Source organism: Typopeltis vanoorti, chromosome 17, assembly GCF_054136105.1.
Source record: "Typopeltis vanoorti isolate ZY-2024b chromosome 17, IOZ_Tvanoo_1.0, whole genome shotgun sequence".
In the NCBI taxonomy this organism is placed as follows: Eukaryota; Metazoa; Arthropoda; class Arachnida; order Uropygi; family Thelyphonidae; genus Typopeltis; species Typopeltis vanoorti.
In genome coordinates this window covers 100,273,095-100,297,992 of record NC_143565.1, presented here as the reverse complement: position 1 = coordinate 100,297,992, position 24,898 = coordinate 100,273,095, and the positions used below count along the sequence as shown (strand labels likewise).

The 24,898-nt window shown below is 34.0% G+C and overlaps 1 protein-coding gene across 3 annotated transcripts in view; it reads right to left on the bottom strand.

The window, feature by feature from the left end:
* Positions 1 to 24,898, bottom strand: part of Nin (blastoderm-specific gene 25D) — a 511,736-nt gene that overhangs the window by 417,688 nt on the left and 69,150 nt on the right. The window contains exon 2 of one of the 3 annotated variants that reach the window (XM_090406751.1): positions 15,314 to 15,708. The exons of 1 other annotated variant lie outside the window; for it this stretch is intronic. The gene's annotated coding sequence lies outside the window, so the exon portion shown is untranslated. Of the gene's footprint in view, positions 1 to 13,395; positions 13,533 to 15,313; positions 15,709 to 24,898 lie in introns of those variants that run through there. One more of the 3 variants, XM_090406752.1, reaches the window with a different exon arrangement.

Here is a 24,898-nt window from a genome sequence, read left to right as displayed (position 1 = left end):
TCGCCTCTAATTGAAGATGCTGCTTGCTTTTTTACTACGCTGACATTCAGCGGTATTTTGCTTTTCTTTTCATCTAACAGGCAATAATTTTATGTTCAAACATGCGCAGATAATCGATATTATAACTGAAATTGAAGATTATTTTTACTCAATAGTCTTCAACTTTTACAAAAGTCATAATCTTCCACCATAACCAATCAAACTAGCTATAATCTTATTATACAGATCATCATCATACGTATCAAGGATTTAGGCCTAGCATGGCCTGTTCAGGCCTTAGAAGTCATCGTTGAATCGTTTAAGAGGACGTCCGGGTTTTCTGTTTCCTGATGGCTTGTACTTTAAGGCTTGTTTTGGTAATCTTTCTGTTTTCATTCTTTGAACGTGTTCCATCCATTTATGTTTATATTTTTTAATTTTTTTCTATTACTGGTTCTTGGTTTAATTCTTTCATAATATCTTTGTTTCTTTTGTGATCAAATAGGGTATACTTTGCAGTTTTTCTCATAAACTTCATTTCTGCTGTTGTTAATCTTTGTCTTTTTGTTTTATTGTCTAGATTTCGCTTCCATACATTAAGACCGGTAAGGCTAATGTATTGTATACTTTTGGCCTGGTTTGTTTTTGAACTAGGTTTGATTTAAATATAGAGTTAATTACACATGTTATTTTTAAATATTTTGCAATTTTTACGTTTATATCTTTTTTTTTTTCATTTTCATATGTGATCATACATTCTAGGTAGTTAAATGAATTCACCTGTTCTAAGATCTTGTTATCCATTATTATTTTAGTTCTTACTGGCTCTTGTCCTTTAAAGGCCATAGTTTTTGATTTTTCCGTTGCTATTACCATACCTTAATCTTTGGATATCTCATTTAGATTTAAAATAGATTTCTGTAAGTTATCTTCAGAATTTGTAATTATTATTTGGTCGTCTGCAAAGAGGAGAGTGTTTAAGTTAACTGTAGGTGAAAATTTAATTCCTTGATGTAAATTTTTATTCCATTTTATTATTATTTCATTTAAGTAGATATTAAAAAGAGTGGCTGAGAGGTGACATCCCTGTCGGACCCCTTGGTTTATCTCTCTTGTATATGATAGCTCATAATTTAATCTTATTTGCATTTGTTTATTTTCTTGTATTTGATTATATATACTTGTGATAGCTTTTAGGATATTATTTGGTATTTGTCTTTCTTTCAATATGTTAAATAATATGTTTCTTTTAACTTTGTCAAATGCTTCTTCAAAGTCAATAAATGCAATATGTGTTTCTAAATTATATTCTCTTCTTTTCTCTATTATTAATTTTAGGCAAATGGTGGGTCTATACATGATCGTCATTTTCTAAATCCATTCTGTACCTCTAGAATAAAGTTTTCGGAATATTTCATTAGTTTGTTATTTAAGATTCTGCTATATATTTTGTAACAGGAATTTAGTATACTGATACCTCTATAGTTTTTAGGGTCTTCTCTATTACCTTTCTTAAAGATAGGAATCACAATTGCTTTTTTCCATTCTATTGGGGGGATACCAGTTGAGTAAATTTTATTTAAAAATAATAAGAGTCTTTCTTTGAATCTTGTTCCTGCGTATTTATATAGTTCTGAACCTAGCTTATCTTCTCCAGGTGATTTTCCGTTTCTTGTTTCTTTCAGGTTGATTTCTAATTCTTCTTCACTTATTTCGTTAATTGTTTGCCAGTTGCCTTTTTTAAAATATTTGTCTGTCCAGAGTTCTGTGTAGTAATTTAGAAATTCTTCTAATTTCAATTCAGTGTTTAATTTTATGTTTTCTTTGGTATCTACATTTAGGTGTTCCAAAATCTTATATACACTGGGTCTTATTTTATATAAATCATGTTCTAAATTAGAAACAAATTTATTCCATGATTCTCTATGTCTTTTTCTGACTTCTCTTTAACTATGGCTCTTATTCTTTTATATTCTATTTCATCTTCTAATCTTTTACTGCTTAACCATTTGTGATAAGCTTCTTTTTTCTTTTTGATTATTTCTTTGATTGTATCATCCCAGATCTTCAGTTTTTTTTCTTTTATTGAATTTTTTGGTCTTTCATTTGCTGCTGCATTTAGTATCGTTTTTATATTAAGCCGTTCTATTTCTATTTCTTCATTTTGTTTTATTTTATCTAAATATTGGTTAATTCTTCGTTTATATAGCCATTGTACATTTGTGTCATTCAATAGTCTAGTTTTATAAAAAATGTTTCAATTTTTCTTTCTGTTCTTGTTACTTGTAGCCATTTAGGTGGTAATTTTAATTTTATTTTAACAAGGAAGTGGTCACTGCTTATTTCATATCCTCTGTGAACTCTAACATCTAGTGAAATTTTTGATGTCTTTTCATTTAATATGAAGTAACCTAATATTGATTTCCATCCTCTTGCTGCCCAAGTATATTTATGTATGTCTTTATGTTTATAGAAGGAATTCATTATTTTTCGGTTATTATAAACTACAAAATCAATCAATTTTTTACCATTTCTGTTTAGAGTGTGTTCTCCATGTATTCCTATATTGTTATTAATTTTCGTGTTTCCAATTCTTGCATTTAAGTCTCCTGCTAAAATTATGTAATCATTTTTATTTATTTTATTATATATGTTTTGTAGCTGATTATAAAAACCAATATTATCCTGTTCTCTTCCTTCTTCTGGGGCATATAAACCAATTATTGTTAAATAGCTTCTATCTATTTTTATTCTAGCTCCTATTATTCTTTCATTCCATAATTTATAATGTTCTAACTGTTTTGAAAGGGAGTTATGAATTCAAATCATGACTCCTGCTTGTGCTCTTTGGTCTCTGTCGACTCCACTCTATATCACATTAAAATTTTCAGTTCTCATAATTCCTTTTAGTTTCTTTTTTGTTTCAGTGATTACTGCTATTTTAAAATTTCTTTCATTTAATAACTGGTCTAATTCTATTTCTTTATATGCTATTCCTCTTACATTCCAGTTTGTTATGTGTATTATATTTTGTCGTTTCCATTTTCCCTTTTCCATAGATTCAATCCGATTATCTTTTTCTGTCAGCTTACAAGTAGGTTTATGTTCTCCGTGTCAGGGGACTAGCCTGACGATGGAATAGTTCAGTGGTAGGGCTGCTACCTTAAGGCTTCTGAACAGGCCTTCTTCCGAATTTAAACCCATAGGAGGAATAGGGTATATTGATGGGGAAAGAGTAGATTATGGAAGAAATATAGCAAGGTTTATAGAGAGGGCATAGTTGTAAGGCCAGAAATGAAAAGACCCCATGGCTCTCGAGTACTCTAATAGCATAAGGGTTATAAAGTAAGAAGAGTTGGCTGATAAGGCCTTATAGGAAAGATTAAAGTAAGTGGATCTTCCTCAAAGTAGAAGAAGGAGAGGATAGATCCAGCTAGGGATCCATGGGAGTGCCGCTTCCCTTACAATCAAGATGACTGTCCCTTATGGCAATCAAGATGATTGCCATAAGGGACAGTCGAATTCTGCCGTGCGCATGAACGTTTGTGACTGTCTTTCGGTGGAACATGAACTTCATCGGCCCGCTTATTAGAAACTTGAAGTGTTGTCTTGAAAAAGTTCCAAGTTTGGTCTCTAGAACAGGGTTTCCGGAATATGTAAAAAAACACGTAAAATTAATTTTAAAAAATAGAAAAATCCTTAATCTACTCACGGTACGAATGTACTATAGATTTACAAAAAACTTTCCTCATGGACACACTCCCACAAACTTTGTGAAAATTTGGGAGCCACATAAAAAACTACGAACTAGCATTTTGATTTACTCCACGTAGAAATACTGGAATGGAAATACACTGACTACCTCCCCCCCCCCCATATGATACATATTAATTCTTCTGTCAATAGCGCAATCAATAAAGACGATATCCTCTGGCTGGAAACACCTGGTTCAAATCCTGTCTAGAACGCGAAGATAATGGCTAACTCACCTTCGCTTGTGTTCTTCTGGCAAGGCGGCCAGAAGAATACAAGAAATACAATGACCAATACAATAGCCTTTAGTTGCTTCGGCCGTAATTCCAAACACCAAAATGGTCTACTACTAGTCATAAAGTAAGTTATTTCCATATAAAGGTTAGTTGAAATGGCGAAATTAAAAAAAATAATAATAAATAATAATTCCAATATACATCTCATGGGTTTGGCCGTTCATTAAAAATAAATCGCCAACCAATGGGGGGTGAATAATATATACATAAAATAAAAATAATAAAGCAGGCCGAGCTGGCGGTGGAACGCCTCAGTTTAAATGTGGTAAAAAATAAAATCGTTTCCATTTGGTGTAATTTCTCGTAACTGTGACCTTGTACAAGTTCAAATTTATAAACGGATGGACTTTTGAAACTTCAAATGTCAACAACGTGCATCAATTAAGGATTTGAAATATCCATTTCTATGCCCTAATTTTTTCAATATCCTATTACATCCGTTTGTTTATGTCCCTATTTGTTTTTTGCTTTGAGCAAGAGTTGGTTCGTGTTTTTACACTGCAGCTACAAACGATAAGGTGATAAGGCCAAAAAAATCAGGTATCAAGGTTCTATTGTTCTTAATTTAGCGCCTGAGACCAGAGCGAAAGCAGGCAGTCATTTACTATTAACACCAGCTGCTTTCAAGTAGTTTCTAAAAGCGAATGACCCAAGTCAATAGGTCACGTATAAAGCGACATATTGATACCGTGACCTCACGAATACCTCGCATAGTATCGTGAGGCCACGGGCGACCGCAAATAAGAGTAGTCAATGTCCTCGGCTACGTGTCACGAAGAGATCTAATTTTAAATAATGATAAGCGACTTAACTACAGCTGGAGATTATAAAAAAATAAAAATAAAATATAAAAAAAAAACTTTCCTGTGGACTTCATGTTTAAACCGCGGACTTTTGTCCGAGAATTAAAAACTTTACATTGGCTTTTAGTTTGCTATTAAGAAGCAATAAATCAAAATATTCACTTGAAGCTAAGTGTTGCTATTTTCGTTAATGATTCAAAACTAGGTTAATGCCACACTGTGTAAAAAACAAAAAAGACTGAATTACTCTCCCGACTTGGAATCATTCTCGATAACCACCATCTCGTCTGCTGCAAAGCAATTTCTATTGTAAATAACACATTAAACAGCGAGAGCAAAAGTATACACGAAGTGACTTCGAATGTGCTCTTCCTAATCTAAATTGATCGTACCAATGCTTATGAATTTTTGAATAGGATCTATGCAAAGGAATTCAGAATGATAATATTTATGTTAATAATCCTTTATGCTATAATTTACATTTAGCGAAATAAAATCCTTAATTTAAACCATGCAAAAGCAAATTAATGTTTGCACGCTAGAAAACCGAAGTTTTTGATTAATACCATAGCACCGTTGAGAGCATACAAACCTTAACCACCCCACCTCTGCCTGGATATGCATCGCTATCATGTCTTTTAAATATAGCGGGAGTGTATTTTATCTTTAATTATATTAGCACCAAGTTTTCAATTACCCGCGGGTTTAAACGAACTCATACAAGTAGAAAGAACCACATCAACTGACCAAAAAAAAAAAAAATCTTATCTTATAGCAGCGAGTTCCAAAGTTATAGCTGAGTTCGCCCAAGAATTTGAAACATTTCTTACGATGATTATAAATAATCATCGTAAGAAATATTTCAATCTATTAATAAATCAACATATTTTAGAAGTAAAAATATTATGAGTAAAAAGTTAATACATCATATATTTCGAATGTGCCATAATAACTAAACTAACTATATTTTATTTTAATAACATTCATGCTAGAAGCCTGCTGGCAGCAAAAAAGTGGCATGTTAAAAATCATTTTATATAAAATTTCATGTTTTTTTTTTTTTTTTTGTATAACATCTTTCGTATTTTTGAAACAATTTTGAGTAACGTCAACTGCCTGTGGACGAATGCATAAAAGTAAGTAGATTCCCGAGTCTAGTCCTGACTTATTAATTCATATGGCCATAACAATTTTTTAACTCTCTGGCATTGAGAACAAATGAGAAAAGTTTTGTCATTTTATCACGTTTGCTTTCGTTACGTTAGATAATATTGCGTACAATCAATGGCTTACCAAATGCTTTGTTAATTATGATAATTGCAGTGTTCTGTATCAAAAGTGATTTTATTCGTTTCGAGGTGCGAGCCGTCATCAAGTTTTTCGTGTTGCAAGAAAAGTCCGCAACTGAGATTCACCAAACTTTGTGTAAGACTTTAGGGGACTGTGCCCAGCATATACAACAGTTGCCGGGGGGGGGAGTCTAAAACTGAGCATCCTGAAACAACAGATGATCCCAGATCAGGAAGACCTTCCACAGCGATCACCCTGAAAACATCAATGCAGTGCATGCCATGATACTTGATGATAGACGAATACCAGCAAAAACATCGCAAAGATTCAGGGGATATCCAGTAAACGCGTTGGGACATTACCACCGACATCTGGACATGTAGAAGCTCTCAGCGAAGTGGGTCTCCAAATGTTTCAATGACGACCTAAAGACAGTGAACGTGTACTGTCATCTCAAGGGACTTTGGGTCATTTTTGAGAAATCAGGTGCAAATCTTTTGGCTGGTATTGTGACTGTTGGTGAAACATGCCTTCATCACTATGACCTAGAAACCAAACAACAGCCAATAGAATGAATACAAAGATTCTTCACGGCCAAAGAAGTTTCGAACCCAAACGTCAGCAGGGAAGGTTCTTGCAATTGTCTTTTGGGGTATGGATGGTGTAATCCTTACCAAGTACCTCAAAAATGGTGAAACTGTTACAGCAGCAGTTTATTCAACAGCTCTGAAGGGAAAATGCCGCGAGAAATTGAGAAGAGGCATGCTGCATTTTCAGGACGATGCACCTGCTCACGAAACCCAACAGACAATACACAACTTGAGCTTTCAATGTCTGTCTCGCCCACCCTATTTGCTAGACATGGTCCCATCTGACTATTTCCTATTCCCAAATTTAAAGGAAAACTTGAAATGAACAAAATTTATCACAGATGATGAAGTCATATCTGCAGCTGAGGACTGGTTTGTGCAACAAGGGAAAGACTTTTCTCAGAGGACTGCAAATGATGCAGCAGCGTTGTAACAAATGTATAACACTTCGTGGGAAATATGTATAATAATGTGTAAGTTACATGCCTCTATATCAATTCCTTCATGGTGATTATCACAGCTTTTCAACACACCCTCGTAGCATAGAGAAACAAAAAATAATTACCTATCCTTATTTATTTTAAAAACCGTCTAGTTTCGTTCTACTTTAGAGGGCTTCATCTGGAGCAAATATCTATCTGTATGTAAGCTGAAAGATAATTGCTTTATATATGGGGAATCCATCCAGTAAAGGTTGATCAACCTATAGTATATTAGTACCATAGATGGACAATAAGGAACTTGTTCACATTTGACTAGAAACGCTGTGCATTGTATTCCTTGGGAAACACGAGATGTCAGACTGCTACAGAGGGCAGCAGTGGAAGGGATGGAAGAAAAATTTGTTCGGTGAGTTTGCAGTTGAACTGTGAGAGGGTGTTGATTAGCTGCTGCACGCATTTAGATGGATCTGACAAAGGGTAAGGGAATTATTGATGTCAAATGTGATGAACAGCAGCCATCGAAGAATTTATAGAAGATTCAGGCTACAGAAACTGAACGCCTATGTGAAAGTAAGTGGAGTGTATTGGTGAGAGATAGAGGTCAATCAACCAATCAGACTGCCCTTTTCTGTATAGAATCCAGTACTTTTAGGGAGCTCTTAGGGACACCACCCCAGATATGAGGACAATATTCAAATAGTTAGGCGGATTTGTGATTTGTATAGGTTAGGAGCTGTTTGGAGTTAAAGTAGCACGTGTCAGTAAAATTACATTTGCAATAGCAAAACATTAACTACATTGGTGCCAGATGTTAAAATTTACTGCATCAGAAGTAATATGACAGCTCGCAAGTTATGATACTTAATCCGAAGTTGCTGCGACATCAACGTCCATTTAAAAATTGTTTGCTTAAGATTCCACACTATTTTTGAAAACTGTTTTCGCTAATCACGGCATTTTTTAACGCTTGATGAAATTATCCATATCCACAGTGTTAACTGACAATCATCTCAAACTAGAATATTATAAGATAGTTTGGAGATTAAGGTTTAGGATTCCAGCTTACATATACTCGGGAAAAAGAACATTTTAATTTAATGTGTGTTTAATTTATCCATGAAAAGAATGTTGCAAGTAATGTGCACTGCATGCTGTGGCAATGCATATAAGCAAAGCGCTGAAAATTAGATGACTGGTGATTCTTGAACATCATCATGGCAAATTAGCTCTCCATCTCTACGGAACGTGGTCTGTTTGAAAAGCACTGCTTTACGGTAACCTATATCAAATATTAATCACCTGCATGTTAAAAGTCTGAATTGCAACTTTTAAGGATATTTAAAGCCAAAGAGACATCCGAAACTTCGATTTTTCCTTTATCTTACTTCTCTTTCACAGAGCATCAAGCCTTCCTGACTCCAAATATTTTGAATATAGTTAATATTATCCAACATTTTAATTTCATTCCAGTAGGTCTCTAAGACATACTTCAAGAAAACTTTTAGGACGGTAACCGTGCATAAAAACTCTTCCTAATCGTGAACAACTGAAAGTATTAATAAGTTCATAAAAATACTCGCACACGGAAGTTTGAAGAGTTTGCTTGCAAGTCGTCCCTCTGATAGCAATCTGCACGAAGACGAAACACGGCATTCTCAAACAAGGAAATGTCTAAAATGTTAGTTCAACCTTCTATTTCATTTATTCTTCCTTATGTATAATTCTTTAATGTATTAGCAAAATTCACAATTAATGAAGTCGAGATCTTATTTTAGAATAATCTTACTATAGTTCTTCATTTCAGTATAATACTTAATAACAGTTTTTAAAAATAAAATTATTATATATATATAAAATTATACATATTTGTACCTGAAAAGAGCGATTATAAATAAATACTTTATAAGAGATTTTGAAGATAAGGTGACCATATAAAATTAGTAACAAAGAACTGTAGGCGGGAGAGTAAGAGGAAGAGAGAGACTAAATCAAGGAGGAAGTCTGACCATTAAGAAAATGAAGGGCAGATAGATTACTTAAACGGATCTGTGTACTACATCGCCATTGAATTCATGGAAAAATAGTGCATCAAGGAAATGCTTAAAAGTGCACCGTACTGTAATTCATCCAGAAAAAAAAAAAAAAGAAAAAGAAAATGATAGTCATCAGGATGTAAATAGAATTCATCTCCCTGGTTTTATTCTAATATCACAATTTCAGTGGTTTCTATTTACTAATAATATCAGTTACAGATGATACAAATTTATTAAAAATTACTAGAAAACTACTTCTGCCTCGAAAATTACTACCAGTTTATAGCAAATTTTGAAATCCCGAATTCTCAAATGTGGGCCGGTTATTTCTTTCATTGCTTATTACCATAATTCCCATTTCTCATACCTAGCATAGAAGTTAATCGAAATATCATGAATATCAGAAGAACTTTGGCCGAAAAATTATGCATGGGACGCGTAACGATCTGCCCAACTAACACAAATACGGTTCTCGATAGATTCAAGTTTCAAACCGTTTTACTGAATGGAAGAAATGTTTTTATTCATATCAAAAATTCCTGTAATATATTATGGATATCATGACGATATCCTTGAAAGATCATTTCTTAAACGTCAGTATTATGTATTTCAGAATGTTTCACATTTTTAAAAGAATACTTAAGGAACGAAAATAAGTGGTTGGTAACCGCATTGTAGCAAGGAGAAACTAAGTGAATAAAATAAAAATAAAAATTAGGTTACACAAGCAAAACTGGTTTATTCCAACCTTTACGCAAAGCATAAAATATACAGCCATACAAAATTAACCCAATGCAGCCGACATGCAACAAGCTTTCCCTCGTAGCTGGCCAAGAATGATAGTGTGTGATAATTAGGGAGCGTTTCGTTTTCGCTTTACATGCTAATCACAACCCATGAGTCATATTAGACGCAGCAATATTTCTTATACAAAAGGAAAAATTAGGTTGCAACAAATCTAGTGCTTAAGTAGGTTAAATTCTTTCTTTAAACAATCCAACGTTGAGACTGATTATTCCAATTCCAAAATTCTAATTAAGTCAAAATTCCAAACTCATATTCTGTTTTAGGTAAAAAGCAAAAAATCATGCACAGTTATCTTTTAAAAAATGGGTTCAAGTGGAAAATATCTCAAAAAAAGAAAGAAAATTCATTCGTTTTATAAGAGATGTTCAGTGTTTTTGCTTTTGTAAGCATTTCTGCGTGCGCAAACCTTAAGTTACTTAGTTATCCCAGAGTGATTCCATTCACAGAAACAGATTTTACTGATGAACTATGAAAACAGTAACATAACAAAATTCTAGGGATGAATGGCGTCGCTTGCTAAGGCTTCTTAAAGAAGCTGATGAAAGCCAAAATGTAAATCTTTCAAGTCACAAATATGACTTTCACTGGACAACGAGATGTAATAGAGACCGAAGAAGGACAATGCCACTTCTTATACAAAAATGAGTCAAAAATCGCTGCAGCAAACTGCAGGCCGATACGCTTAACCCATAGCAAGAAAAATAATATTTAATAAATCAGTAAATGGCTAACGGCCGAAATTATAAGGGAGACTGGAGTCACTGTGGATTTGTAAAAAATAAATGTAGATCATGTTAAATGAAGATTAATAAGTTAGTGAGACGTTCCCAAAGAGTTAGATTACTGGAATTAATCAGATATTGTGCACTTTGATTTCAGCAACACAGTACATTACAAAAGTTTATTATAAAAACTCGAAGCTTGAGGAACTGATCAATAAAACTGTATCAATGATATTACGGATTTTATATATCCATCGCAACGACGACAGGTGGAATAAATACTTCATACAGGTATGAAGGATTTTGCTAGAGAGCGACAGGAGCCGAGGACTTATAAGTTGTATCTTAAACAGGTGAGAGATACATTTGACAAGAAGCATTCACACAGATTCAAATTCGTAATGCTGAGAAGATACACCATTACGAAGTTAAAAAAAAAAAAGGATAATGAAAAGGGACAAAACCTGATAAGGATAATAACAAAAAAAAAAAAAGTGATATAAGCCACTAGTGCCACCGCGGAGCCAGCGTCTCGAGACTTATAAAATAAGAAAAAAAAAAGTGATAAGTATTTAAGCTTTTTTATGTTAATATCATCCACAAAAAGTTGTTACTCTAATTCATAAGTATCAGCTTGGACGGGTTAGATAATCTAGTTACCCTTCTCTAGAGACTAAACATGGAAGAACTTTTTCAAGCCGCGTCAAGCCTACAATAATTAAGCTAGGGGTCTCACATCAGGCAATAAACATCTCTAGTGACAGATAAAGTTCGTCGCCAAATTTCTAAGATGTTAATACTATAAAACATTAAAATTGGCGACACGAGATTAAAAATATTTGACTTCTATACAGACTTGTTTACATAAAAGGGATTCAACTTTATTTCTGCTTTTTTTTAAATTTTTACTAGGTAAGAAGAAATAACGTAGTGATGAAAAATTTGTGAAAAAGAGAAAAAAGAAACGAACCTTAATTTTTTTTCATAAGCTATATATATTCGATAATCTGTAGCTCATATCGATTAAGTTTCATATTTCTGATGTCCAAATATAATCGCTGAACTCCTATCACGCTTTTTTTCCAACTATTCCTATCTACTTTTCTCCGAACGAATAGAGGACAGATATGTCATGTGAGATATATATATATATAAGTCAGGTTTAAATCTATTACAGGCGAGATTTAGACCTGTCTTCAGTATCATTATTAAAAGATATGTCTAAATCGATTACAAATAGTATCTCTATCTGCCGGTAATAGATTTAGACCTGTCGTCAGTATCATAACCACAAAAACCGGGGGAAGAAATGCAAAATGTTTTTGTAATTTTGTTGTTTTCAGAGTCTATCCCCCAATGTAACTATTCGTTTACAAATTTCAATTCGCATCTATATATTTTATAAACTATACAATGACAAATGCTAAATTTTCATACTTCTTCTCATTAATATTCCTTTATAACCCGTTTATTTTTTTTAAAAAAAAAAGAAAACACTGATATCTATGACACCATAAGAAAAATTTGACCTTGGTTTTAATACAGGTGACTTATTTACACAAGAGGGATATCAGTATGTTGTTTTAGTTAACTGTATAATACAGATGGATGCTTCTGTTTTCAAATGTAAGGCATCTTATTTATATATTTTTTTTCGACGAAATAAATAAAATGCCTGTGATTCTAATTTCTTTAGCACGCTGCATACTACAAACATATTGTTTAAACGAAACTAAGCAATCAGTGCATAATCATAAAACACTTTACATTTCATACGGTATTTAAACACTAGTCTTCAATGTCGATAAATACAAATTTCAAATGTACAGCTAAACAGCAGATGTGCTCTATCCTTAAAAAAATCTCCTTGGATAAATTCCAACAGCTTTTTAAAGGATTTAAGTGCGCTAAAAGTAGTATTATCGGCGCTTATTAAGAATTTCGTGAGTTATAAAGTTGGATATAATTTCAAGCAGTCGACAGAAAGTGGGTCACTAAGTTACGTGTTACTAGCTACATTTGTTTGGTTCAAGAATGCACGCAAACCTCTTAACCGATACACTTTCTAGATTTCAGCTCTTTTTAATTAGTTCATGTTGTAGAAGGAAACAAAAATTTGACAGCAACAATGCGACATATTGAACAAACAATTGCCGTACTATTTAAGTTAAAAAACTTCACAAATCACAAGAAACGGAATCTATCTCCCTACTTAGTTAACCAGCATTCCAGCCCATCGATATATTCCTAAGCTGCAAAAATGTGAGAATTACTATTAATATAATTTCATTTTAATTGAAATAATCAAAACTCAACTATACTGTTTATCTCTTTCTCGCTCTTTATTCCAGAGGAATCTTTTCCAGTTTTAAATCTTTTATATAAGAGTAAATTTCGGGAAAATAATCGATCCTTGGAAAATTAATTATCCCCTCCCCCCAGAATTACAGAGCAGTAGCCCATGAACATCAATTAATAGTAATACTAAAATGTTCTGTCTATAAGAATTCAAAGGATACCTGCAACTGGGCGCATGTTACATGTAAGAAATTAATCTAGAATGTCAAACCGCTTTTAGACAATTTAAACACAAGTTATAAGCATATTCTATAAAGAGAGAAACCAAAAATACCATAAAAAATATGGTTGAATATTAAATAATATATATCGGAAGATTACCGGACAGGACGGTCTGTTTTCGTTCCTAAAAGGTGAAGTTTTTGCTAATCCTGACTACATGTATATAAATCGGTTAAGTAACTCATCCTTCCTTCCTACAATGGCTTCAAACTGTTCTCAAAAAGATTATGAGATGGGAAAACAGTGTTACTTTGGCCAATACGGTTACTGTTCTCTTGTAATGCAATGTTCATATATCTCAGCGTATGATAGTTCTGCTCTAGATAGGCAAGCTTGTTGTTGTACATGTACACAAGGAAATGATAAAGAACTCTCTTTGTTGTGTGATACAGAAGATGTATAGAGATGAAGGAATGGGATAAACGTGTGCTTCGCCCTCGTTCAATACCAAAAACAGTCCTGAAAAACAAAGGTTTCATTTACCAGCAGCTCTCTACCATGCGATGTTTTCGAAAACTGCATTATCCATGGTCTAAATAGCTTCACTGAATAGCAGCATAGCAAAACACAATGTACACACAAAAATATTTGCCATAATACAGTAAACTGCGCAGATAATGAAATGAAACTGCTCGGATGTAGAAAGAGGTACTACTAACAGAACCCACCTCCAATATCTAAAATGGACATAGTCATATAAATTACAGAAACACATCGTACATGTTTGCTGGTAGCTGTTGAAACAATTATCCAGTTGACCGATGGCGAACGCCAGCCAGCACAGGTATGTAAGGACAAAGTTTCGAAGAACGCTACTAATACGTAATGTGATATGTTTTTTAAAGATTAAAAGCAAACGTTATACCACATACGGATACAAGAGCGACGTTAACACGCCAAAGCTTGTCGAGACTAAGGCAATTATTTTCAAACGATAATACTACAAGCGTTTCATTGCAAATTCGCGTTTACATTAGTACAAGGATGGATATCGGAAACATCTAGGCATATTTATAATCAAAAATTATAGAACTTAAAATAAGGGAAGAGTAAAATTTAGTAGGTTTGGAATAATGGTATGTACTACGCATTGTGTTATGAATTCGCTCTACATCCAAGTTAAAGCGGTTGAACGATTATCATTCTCTATTCTAATAGCGTCTCCACTCAAGATTGGTTACAGGGTGTCATGAGCAGACAGTTCCTTGTGAATCAAATCACATGAACAAAACAGGCTCAATCACCATTATTGTTTCCCCTCATTAATAATCTGAAAATATTATCAAAAAAGTTTGTTATATCTGTTTATTAACATTATGGTAGTTCATTAGATCTTTCTATCACTTGTTATAGACATCGTATAATAATAATACTTAGCATTTCACGAACTAATGTTAGTTTAGCATCATATCACTGCTTTGACAATGAAGTTTTAGCAGATCATATGTAAAAAGAATCGAATAAACTCTCATCCTTTAATTCATTATTTAATGGTAACATAATACGAGCAAGTTTATCATTCAGCAACGAGTTCTGGTGAAAGCATAGAATATACTTTCTGAATATAACGGTGCAATCCAAACTTTTCTCATTTTGTTTAGATAACCGATTTCATAACTGACATGAACTATGATTTCAAGAATTAAATTCAAGGATTAAAAAAAAAAAAAAAAAAAAAACAGAAGCAATAACGGCAAAAGAAGCAAATAATTACGATTAAGACAAGTAAAAATAAAAATCTAGCAGTCAGATACAAAGTTGCTAAGTTGGAACCAGTTCTAAAGAGGTTGAAGAGCAATTAAAAACATTGGGACTCGCTGTCCCAGTTCCTAGTGAATAAGAAAATCATGATCAACTGGATTTGCTTAATAACTTTCGCCAAGATTGCAATGAAAAAAGTTATTAATAACTATAATAGGAAACGTGATGTTTCCTCAAACGCCTGTAAAGGAAAATACCGGATAGGAAATATCAAATATACCGAAAAACAGGTAAATAAACAAAGAGCATACATTACCTTGCTTTTACATAGCGTCCGCCGTCTCACACGTTTCATCATTAATTACCCAACCTCGTGACATCGACACTTGTACGACACACACCAAAGATAAACAGAGGTCCTGAGTCACCAAACAACCGTGTACGAATCAAATTTTCGCAATGAACGGAACGGTTTAATGTTCCATAAAGCAAGAGACAGTCATCACGCCACTTTTAGACGCGCAACAATAGTCCGCGTCATAAGGCATGGGCGGCAGTCTGTACAACATGCGAGGTCAACTGCTAACATATGGTTCCAGAAACAATGGCATGCGGGGAGGGGAGAAAATGGCGAAAACCAGAGATGTTTTATGGATGGAATTTACTTTTGAAGGAAATGTATCTTCTTCCAATCGGTAGATGACATACTCACTATAAAAATGACGAGAATAACTGAGAAAAAACATGCACATTAAATGGTAATCACTATGAATATTGTATTTGTGAAAAAAATATATATTATAGCCTACAACTCATTCATTTGTCTTTTCATTTCTATGATTTAAAAGATTTATGGTATAAGTTGACTCGAACGCATTACTCTGTTTAGCAGGAAAATAACCTACAGATGCCATGGAAACAACCTCATATAACTCACTGTCGTAAAACAAAACAAGCAGGAATGAGTGTACAGAAGTAAAACCTCCATAATTCAATTTTGAAGATCCGAGTTCGAATGCCATCGATGCAAACTCTAAACGTAGAAGGTTTATTGGGTTTTTCGAGTGAAGTTGAAAGGCTCAATTTGTCAGTTTGTCTCATGTTGGTGGCAGGGTTTTTCTTCCGGGAATTTCAGACTAAATGGATAGCTATAATTTTCTGCCAGATTTGGCTTTGCGTACTTGCAGAGTATTGTGTGTGTGTGTGTGTGTGTGTATAATCGTAAACTGCGATGATATTTAAGAAGCCATGTAGCGAAAACCAATAAGTAATCAGGGACAGCCTTTCTCTCGTGGCTAGTACGCAGGTGGTACAGAAAGAAAGGAAATTAATCGTTTGACTATGCATACTAATCAGCAGTAACGGTCATAGGGTAAAGTAACACAGGCGGTCACATTTGGGATATCAAGCTAACTCAAAGTATCTTGAAAGTCGTCACAATGTAAAAGTACATCCAACCGACTTGCTGAACTAATAAAAATCAGTGACAGATGTGAAAAGTAGGGGGGGGGGACAGAATCTTGAAAGAGAGAGAAGATAAGACGAAAAATAGATTCAAACACAATCCTAAAATTGAACTTGGTGAAAAGCAAGAAACTAGATTCAAATGCAGATCTCAAGATTCATTTTGTGCATCAAATTGCTTGGCATCACACACCAGTGTTTGGTTCGAATCACTGTCACTGACTACTCTTGGAACCAAATTTCAGCCAACTTTTAACTCCGACTCTAAGTGGAATATTAGAGATCCGTCTCTCTCTCTTTTTTCGATGAAGGTATACACAGGAGAGAAACTGCAAAATCTGAAGCATTACATTTGATTAAGGTTTTTCGAGAGAAGCCTGCGAATATAATCCTAAGAGTAAGTAATATTTATTATATTGTAAAAGGTTATCTAACATTACCAGTATCAGTGGTTCAAGGGAAAGAAGTTTCTCGAGACTCAAAATAATTAAAAATTATTTACGATCAACCACAACCCAAGAATTTAAGATTTGTCTATAATATATAGACAAATTAATTAAGACTTTTGTGGTATTAAAAGCACGAAGAGGACAATTTTGTAATTTTATAAGGTACATAATATCATTCATATGTGATTGTATTTATAAACTTATTTCTTATGTATAAATGATCCAAAATTATTTTGTTATACATAATTATATATTTTACTCTTCATATGCGATTTCCTTGCTTTGATTTGTGTGATTACTCTTGTAATTATAACTGTAATAAATATTTATAATTATAAAAATGTTTCCTTTTTTAATTACTTTCATTGACTTTCAAGGGGGACAGTTTCTTAAAGCTTGCACAAAGGCGGCTCATATGCACCCGACGGCCCTGCAACCCCCCCCCTTCATACGATAATAATACTGCCAAAGCAACTTAAAATCTATTAATAAATTATGTTTCTATTAAAAATATTTAAAACGAATGTTCTCTTCAAACTCTCCCTTCCATCACAATATTAGTCTCACTATTCTATTTTGAAATCTAATAATCATATGTCTGGCTGTGAGTCATGTGAATGAGAGAAAGTGATCCTTACGAATACAAAGCTGGTCAGTGGACACACACAACTTATGCATACTTAGGACTATTTTTTATATGAATATCTGTGATGCACAGAAATATTCTTTAAATATTGTTTATTCACCAGATATTTAATGTACATTATTAATAATACAACACTTATAATGCAACACATAATTAAGCATGTATTAGATTATTACATATGAGTATTAACATTACAAATTATGAGGATATCAAAAGTCCGAACCACGCAGCCTTATTAGCGCATAAACTCTATTTATAGCTGCCGTCCATGACTTAATACACATGTTTGCTAGCGTACACCAATAATAGAAAACCCTGACCACGAATTAAAGCAACTCCATAACTTTATTGTTGTTTTAGAATTACCTCCTAGTACCAAGGACACAAGACAAGTATATTATGTCTATTAATTACGTATAGTCTCAGGAAGGAATAGAGAAAGAAACGTGTTTTTCTAGGAAGGTTAGCCCTATCATCATGGTGGATATCCTATATCAGAATCCAATCTACGATAGTTAATGAAATCCTGCCTTGGAGAATATATTCGCAAATACCGAGAAAGATATACAGGCTCGCCGCACTTAGGCTGATTTACTAACATCAATTTTAATAATTGGCGGTACTGTTAGTGCTTTTATGGTATCGCTCAAATTTAAGACTTAAATTACATTCGCAACTATCAAAACAAATGTCAGCTAAGGAGTTGCTTGTTACTTGGCTCGAGTTTGAGGTGTTTTTTTTTTTTTTTTTTACACGAGGTCAGTTTTATACGATATTTGACGATGAATAGCGCAATCTGCAGGGATGTCAGTTGGCATTTTACTTCCCAAATTATTCTATCATCCCGTATTTACTTTTGGTTCAATTATGGTAAACTGTCAAGGGACCTTAATGTATGAAACAACATTCCAAATTTGTTCAAAATCGGATGAACGACGATCTGCAGAGGTATTTGTGAATAAACACTCTCTCTCCCCCTTATAAACCTGCCTGAACTGAAATTCGCATAAAAGTAAGAAATAAGTATAGAAAATAAGGGGATAAACATCCTTTGTTGTTTTATAGTCAGTAAGCGAAACTAAAGATCGATAACTACGATCTATAAGTTTCATGCCGAAAAACTATCGGCGAAGGCAATTCGAAGTAAAGGTGGAGCAAGCTCCCTCACTATTCTTGATATTTTCTCATAATGTAAAACACAGCTCCTAGGAGATGTAATACTGTCATTACATTATGAGGAGAGGTCACTACCCAGACCGGTTTCAACCTTTTTTGAGGTCTCATCAGTGAGTAAGTAGACCTGGAAGATATCAAGGCTTAGTGAAAAGAACTTACATACCTTCACTATACGAATGCCATAAAGGTGTAATTATATTTTAGTTAAGATAAAAAGCCAAATGGCTAGTTTTCTGGCACCTTAATATAGAAAATAACGGGATAAACATCCTTTGTTGTTTTATAGCCAGTAAGCGAAACTAAACATCGATAACTACGATCTATAAGTTTCATGCCGAAAAACTATCGGCGAAGGCAATTCGAAGTAAAAGTGGAGCAAGATCCCTCACTCTTCTTGATATTTTCACATCTCCTAGGAGCTGTGTTTTACATTATGAGAAAATATCAAGAATAGCGAGGGATCTTGCTCCACCTTTACTTCGAATTGCCTTCGCCGATAGTTTTTCGGCATGAAACTTATAGATCGTAGTTATCGATCTTTAGTTTCGCTTACTGGCTATAAAACAACAAAGGATGTTTATCCCCTCATTTTCTATATTAAGGTGCCAGAAAACTAGCCATTTGGCTTTTTATCTTAACTAAGAAATAAGTATGTCGAAATTGGAAGACCGATATAGCTTGCAGTGATGTCTGAGGTGGAATCATTCCCAACTGTAAAATGTTTGGCTCAACAGAGCCAACTTACAGCGAACTTCTGTAACTCCCGTTACAGAAGTTCGCTGAAATAAAAGAAACACGGTAAGTGAAGGAAGGTATAAACTGATCGAAAGACAGTAGGATATGTTTATAATCTTGGTTAAGCAAAACGTTGAGTCGACCATACGTTATATATCAGGTACTTTTTCCTACGTCATACAATTATTTTTAGCTATTAACATTACCTGAAGTATAAACTTCAAGACTGAAGCTTACAGCTGTATGCATTAATACCATTATCACTACAACAGTATATCCTTCATTAAAGAAGACTGTTTAAAATATTTATAAAGGATAATAGAATAATGAAATGAGGCAAATATGGAAATCCAATCCAATCGTTACAACGTGTAATTAAATGCATTTTTAATCATTCCAATGATATTTATATGCAATGAAGAAACAATACCATCAAAAATGACACCAAATTTTGTCGCTTTACTAATTTAGTATATAACTATACAATGGTGCAGCCACTCTTAACTAGCATTCTGTGATTTTTGAAAGATAGGAGATCCTATTACATGATGGGTGAGACTAGATTTTGTATTCGTGCAAGCAATCTGTACATATATGCTTGGCGCATATATGCAATAAAAACTAATATAACGTCAAATCTCGGTCGTATTTTACACAAACACAAAAGCTCGATGAGATATGTGCCATTACATATATTTTAAATAATCACCAAGGACGTGCAGCAACGATTTAGCCACATAATACGGCATCGAAATTGTAGGAGAAGGTCAAAGGTAAGAGGGGTGTGGTGGAAAAGAATACGAGCCTTGAGATTATTTATAGATGACGCTGTCAATTATCTTAGACATTGTTCATGACATAAAGGATCTATGCACGCACTCGAAGAAAATGACACGATTCGCTTTCCGCAAAGCAACAATAAATCTATGCGATGTATTCAACTGTGTTCACTATTTTGAAGTTCCTACTATCTCTATATATGCATTCGAAGAAATGCTTGTAGTAGTTTATTTATATCAGTTTCATATATGCTATTGTTTGTCAAATAAGCCATGTGCAAGTTTGTCATCAATTTAAAGGTGTATATCGAGTACGTGAGCGGGTTTTTCGGGGACAACTTGAAAGATAGCCTTAACTGAGGCTAATATTTTATTAAGTAATACAATGAAAGCTATTAATCACGAGTATGCTTTTCCTTCTTTCGTAGGGCGTATTCTTCTTGAGTGCATTTCTCTGAGGTAGGGTTGGATGAAGTCTTAATATGTACTGCGTAAAACTGAAATTCTTTTGCTTCACTATAACAAGTAATCAAAGGCTATTTTCACTGCAATAAACAATAGTATTTACATGAATCTGAGCAGTGAAGTTTCATGTCGGAATATATGCTTATTAATTAAAAGAAGGCAGTCGAAATAGCCATGGCAAAATGATTGCAGATGACAAGATCTCCAACAGTCTTAAGTGAAGCCAAGAAACATTTCGCAGGAGGGGAAAAAAATCAAACTTGTTTTCTCCAAGGAATGTTGATCGATTGTTCAACGATATGGAAAGCACACCTGTTTACTACACGAAGGTACAAAAGTAGCGGAGGAATGTTGCCTTTGCTCTTCTTTATTCGTTGTTTTCTTTTGGTACTCCAAAATCACACTCGTGATTCTGGAGTCTAGCTAGCACAGATGGTAACGAAACGGAACAGATGATAGCTCATCGATTTCATTCCGAGAACGAACGCTATAAAAAGTGGAACATCGTCAAAAAAGCGCTTCAAAGGAAACGATGGGGAAATAATAAAAAAACAAACAAACACCGATTCACGTATGTCAGTCATGGTTCATTGGTAGGATGAACTTTGTATTACACTGGGAAGTGTTTGCAGAAAACGTAGATAAATTAAGTAAAACAGCCTTAAGGGGATTCGAAATTCCAACTTCATTAAAATTCTTGAGACAACCTTCAATAAAAACCAACACTGAATTAATTGCTTCATTCAAAATATGATATGTCTTATTCGCTCTGGTACACTGATTAGTAATATTTTTTAAACATGTATCACAAATATTTGAAATAAAAAGAAAGGTTTTTTTTTTTTGAATACTGAATAAATAATTCACGAAGAGACACGAAAAATAAAACTTGTAAGTCAGCGACATAAATAAATGCATAACATCAATCTATATTTAAAATAAAAATAGCAAATACAATAAGAGGCTAGTCGATTTTTCATCAATATGCGAAGCGAACTGGGTCATGTCACCAGCTACACGTTGTCTCACTTGAATCTGTATTGCGAATTAATCACAATCGGTTTCCAATCAATTGAATTTCTTTCCTCTGGTGGTACGTCAAGTTCGGATGGTTGGACACTTGTAGCATTTAAATTCACTTTGTCTTAGAAACTTAGACTGGAAATATCGAATCTTCTCGAAATATTTTCGTCTCGATCCCGCAATATAATCTAAGTTAGCTTTTTTCCCTCAAGCACATCATCATCCCGCTAAACAGTATAAAACGCCTATAATACAACACTGGAATAAATACTGAATAAATGTCTTTAGGAAGAAGTCAAAAATAATAATAATAATAAAAATCCATTGATTAGAAAGATCTGAAACATCTGACGCGAATTTCCATAATCAGATAGCTTGTATTCAATTTAATTATGGTGCTGTTCACTATCATGAAGACTTGCATATTTATATGCTTTCGCTGAGAAGTGGATATTCCAATTATGGAAGAAGAAACTAAAGCTATGGTGCCAATATGCCATGTCGGTGAATTCGTGTGTTCTTCGGGCAGTGGGAAAGACTCAGATTCGAATTCTGTCTGTCTGAATATATATATATATATATATATATACACTTGCTTTTGAGGGAGGAAAAGCGTTTTCCACCGCCATATTAGAGTGCCTAACTCACCTTCGGTTGAAAAGTCATAAAGGTTCTTTGGATATGATATAGGAGTACCAATTATGTGCTTACTTCTTCGGCAGTACGATCAGTAAAGCTATTAAAGTGCATCGGCTTCTTGTATGATTTCTTTATCCATTTTAATAATAGCTTTTACAATGAATGTTTCTTATACAACAAATAAGGGTTCATTCGGCAACTACTATTTCAGTAGCATTAAAAGCGCTATCACAATGAAGAAATGTCAGCATTATTGTCAACTTATTTGTTTTTGTTATGAAGCTGAGGCTATTGTTTGCACGCCGAATATCAGTTATGGGCGCCTGGTTCGTGAAAAAGTAATGATTGGGGAGCATTACTCATAATGATGCTGTCCGACTACAATCACGACATGCAGCTTAGCTCATTGCCAGAGTGCCACTATGTCTGACACGCATTCAACCAGGTTTGTCTATAGCAAAAGAAGAAAAATTATTACTTGGCTTGTGGTTATGTTTTTTTTTTTTTTTTTTTTTTTTTTTATAGATGGCGTTCATTTCACTTTCTCATAAGTATCGTATAGATGATCTAGTAAGCTATTTCCGGCAAATCCGGTTTAAAAAAAAAAAAAGTGCGTGCACGCATATGATTTACATATTATATATAAAAGCAAATACTTGGCTTACCAACCTGCATTGATCAAAGGAAGCAAATGACGTCGATGTTTCAATAATGAAAGGCAAGCAAACTACCCACTAGAAGTCGGTATAAGTTGAATGCAAACGCAAATTGCCTAATTGTGGGATTTCCGGAACTTTTCGACTATGGTATTATAAATGAATTATTTAATCATAAAATACTTTTATAATTGATAATTAAATTGCATAATTAGAATTAAAATAGACTACTTTCTATGATAGTAGGGGAAATTTTGGTGAAACTACTAGTTTACAAAAAATCTCGCTGACCACGATATTCTTTTTTTTTTCTTTCGAAAAAAATCACACTGTTGTCTTCACTTTGAATGTGTGTGGCATGAAGGTGATTTTTGTCTTGTTAACCCATACTGTGAATAGCATATCATGGCCTATCACAAAATGAGTCTGTTCTTTATTACTAAATTTGTAAATCTTACAAGGTACAACAGCAAACTTTACTTCCTAAAAATGGAATGTTGAACTGAACTAAAATATGTGGCCAAGTTAAATTTGTCAAAGAATAAATGATTGGAAAACACAGTAGAATACATTATAACAGCATTTATGCTGCATCCCTTGGAATGAAATTCAGCCGCAAATGAATCATATCCATGGAGCAAGACAGAATGAAAATAAAAGCAATATACATATACATACATCATCTGCGGTTATTTCCCTTAAATGGTTCGCACTTTTAAGCAATTTTCTACATCGCATGTAATCTTTTAGGGAAACTTACTTAATTTTCTACGCAACAGAAAGTCTTAATAAATGATACTACTCAGTAATTATATTCTTGTTCTTAATCCTTTACCCAAGTGCCAGTAAGATGGCGTAGTGTATCGGCACGACTAGGCTACTTGTATATTGAGGCTGTTATCTTCACATCATTTGGATCACTATCCATAATACGCACTTCCTTTTGAAAGCGTACATTGCTATGCATTATGAGGTCGATACCCAGACTGGCCTCATCAGTAGGAGCTAGACTCATGAAGACATTGAAAGCTAAATCAGTGCAGAAAAAGGTCGAAACCAGTCTTCATAGTCACGCTCACAATGCATAGTAATAAATACGTCCGAAAGTAAGCGTATGTTCATTATGGGATAGAGGCAATTTGATAGTGGAGTCAACAACCTCTATGACAGAAGCAGCCAATTTATGAAGATGACACTCCAACAGGGGCGAATTCTCCATGCTTGCTGCGCAAGCTCATTAATTGAGAAAGAAGTAATATTTATTTGTTAATAAATGCATGCATTTATAAGCATTCCATTTAGGCTTTTATTTTTGTAGACAGAAGACGTCTTAAGCTTGCGCGGCAATAATTGAGCTTTGCGTTGTGTATCGAAGGCCGATGCTCGCTCGTCCAGTCAAAGCTATCTTGGCTTGCTCGGTTGTAGGAGCTTCCAGGTCCTCGCAGCAGCACTGTGATTTCATGCGCGCGCTAGCAATTTCACGTCGTCTCACTCTGTTGCTTAAACACAGGCCATACGCAGTCAACGTAGCTCTAGCCAGTGAACTTCAGCAGCCTTTACAAGTGTACGTGGTGCTTGGGGAAAATTAAGTTACAGCCAACTTTTTATGACGATGCTATTGACCAGTTCATAAAGAAGAACCGTAGGATAGAATTTGTATTCAAGTAGCTAAATTGAAAGATAGAATATCATTTGTAAAATAAATGTTGTATTTGTATGATTAAATGTACATAAATTTCTAAATATATAGTTTTAAATGGTCAGTAATTCATTATTCCGTTAATCAGACTTCAATCACCTCCCACTCCCTGAATGATAACAAGAGCAAGCGTGAATTTCAACACCAGCATTCGCCCCTCCACTCCAAGC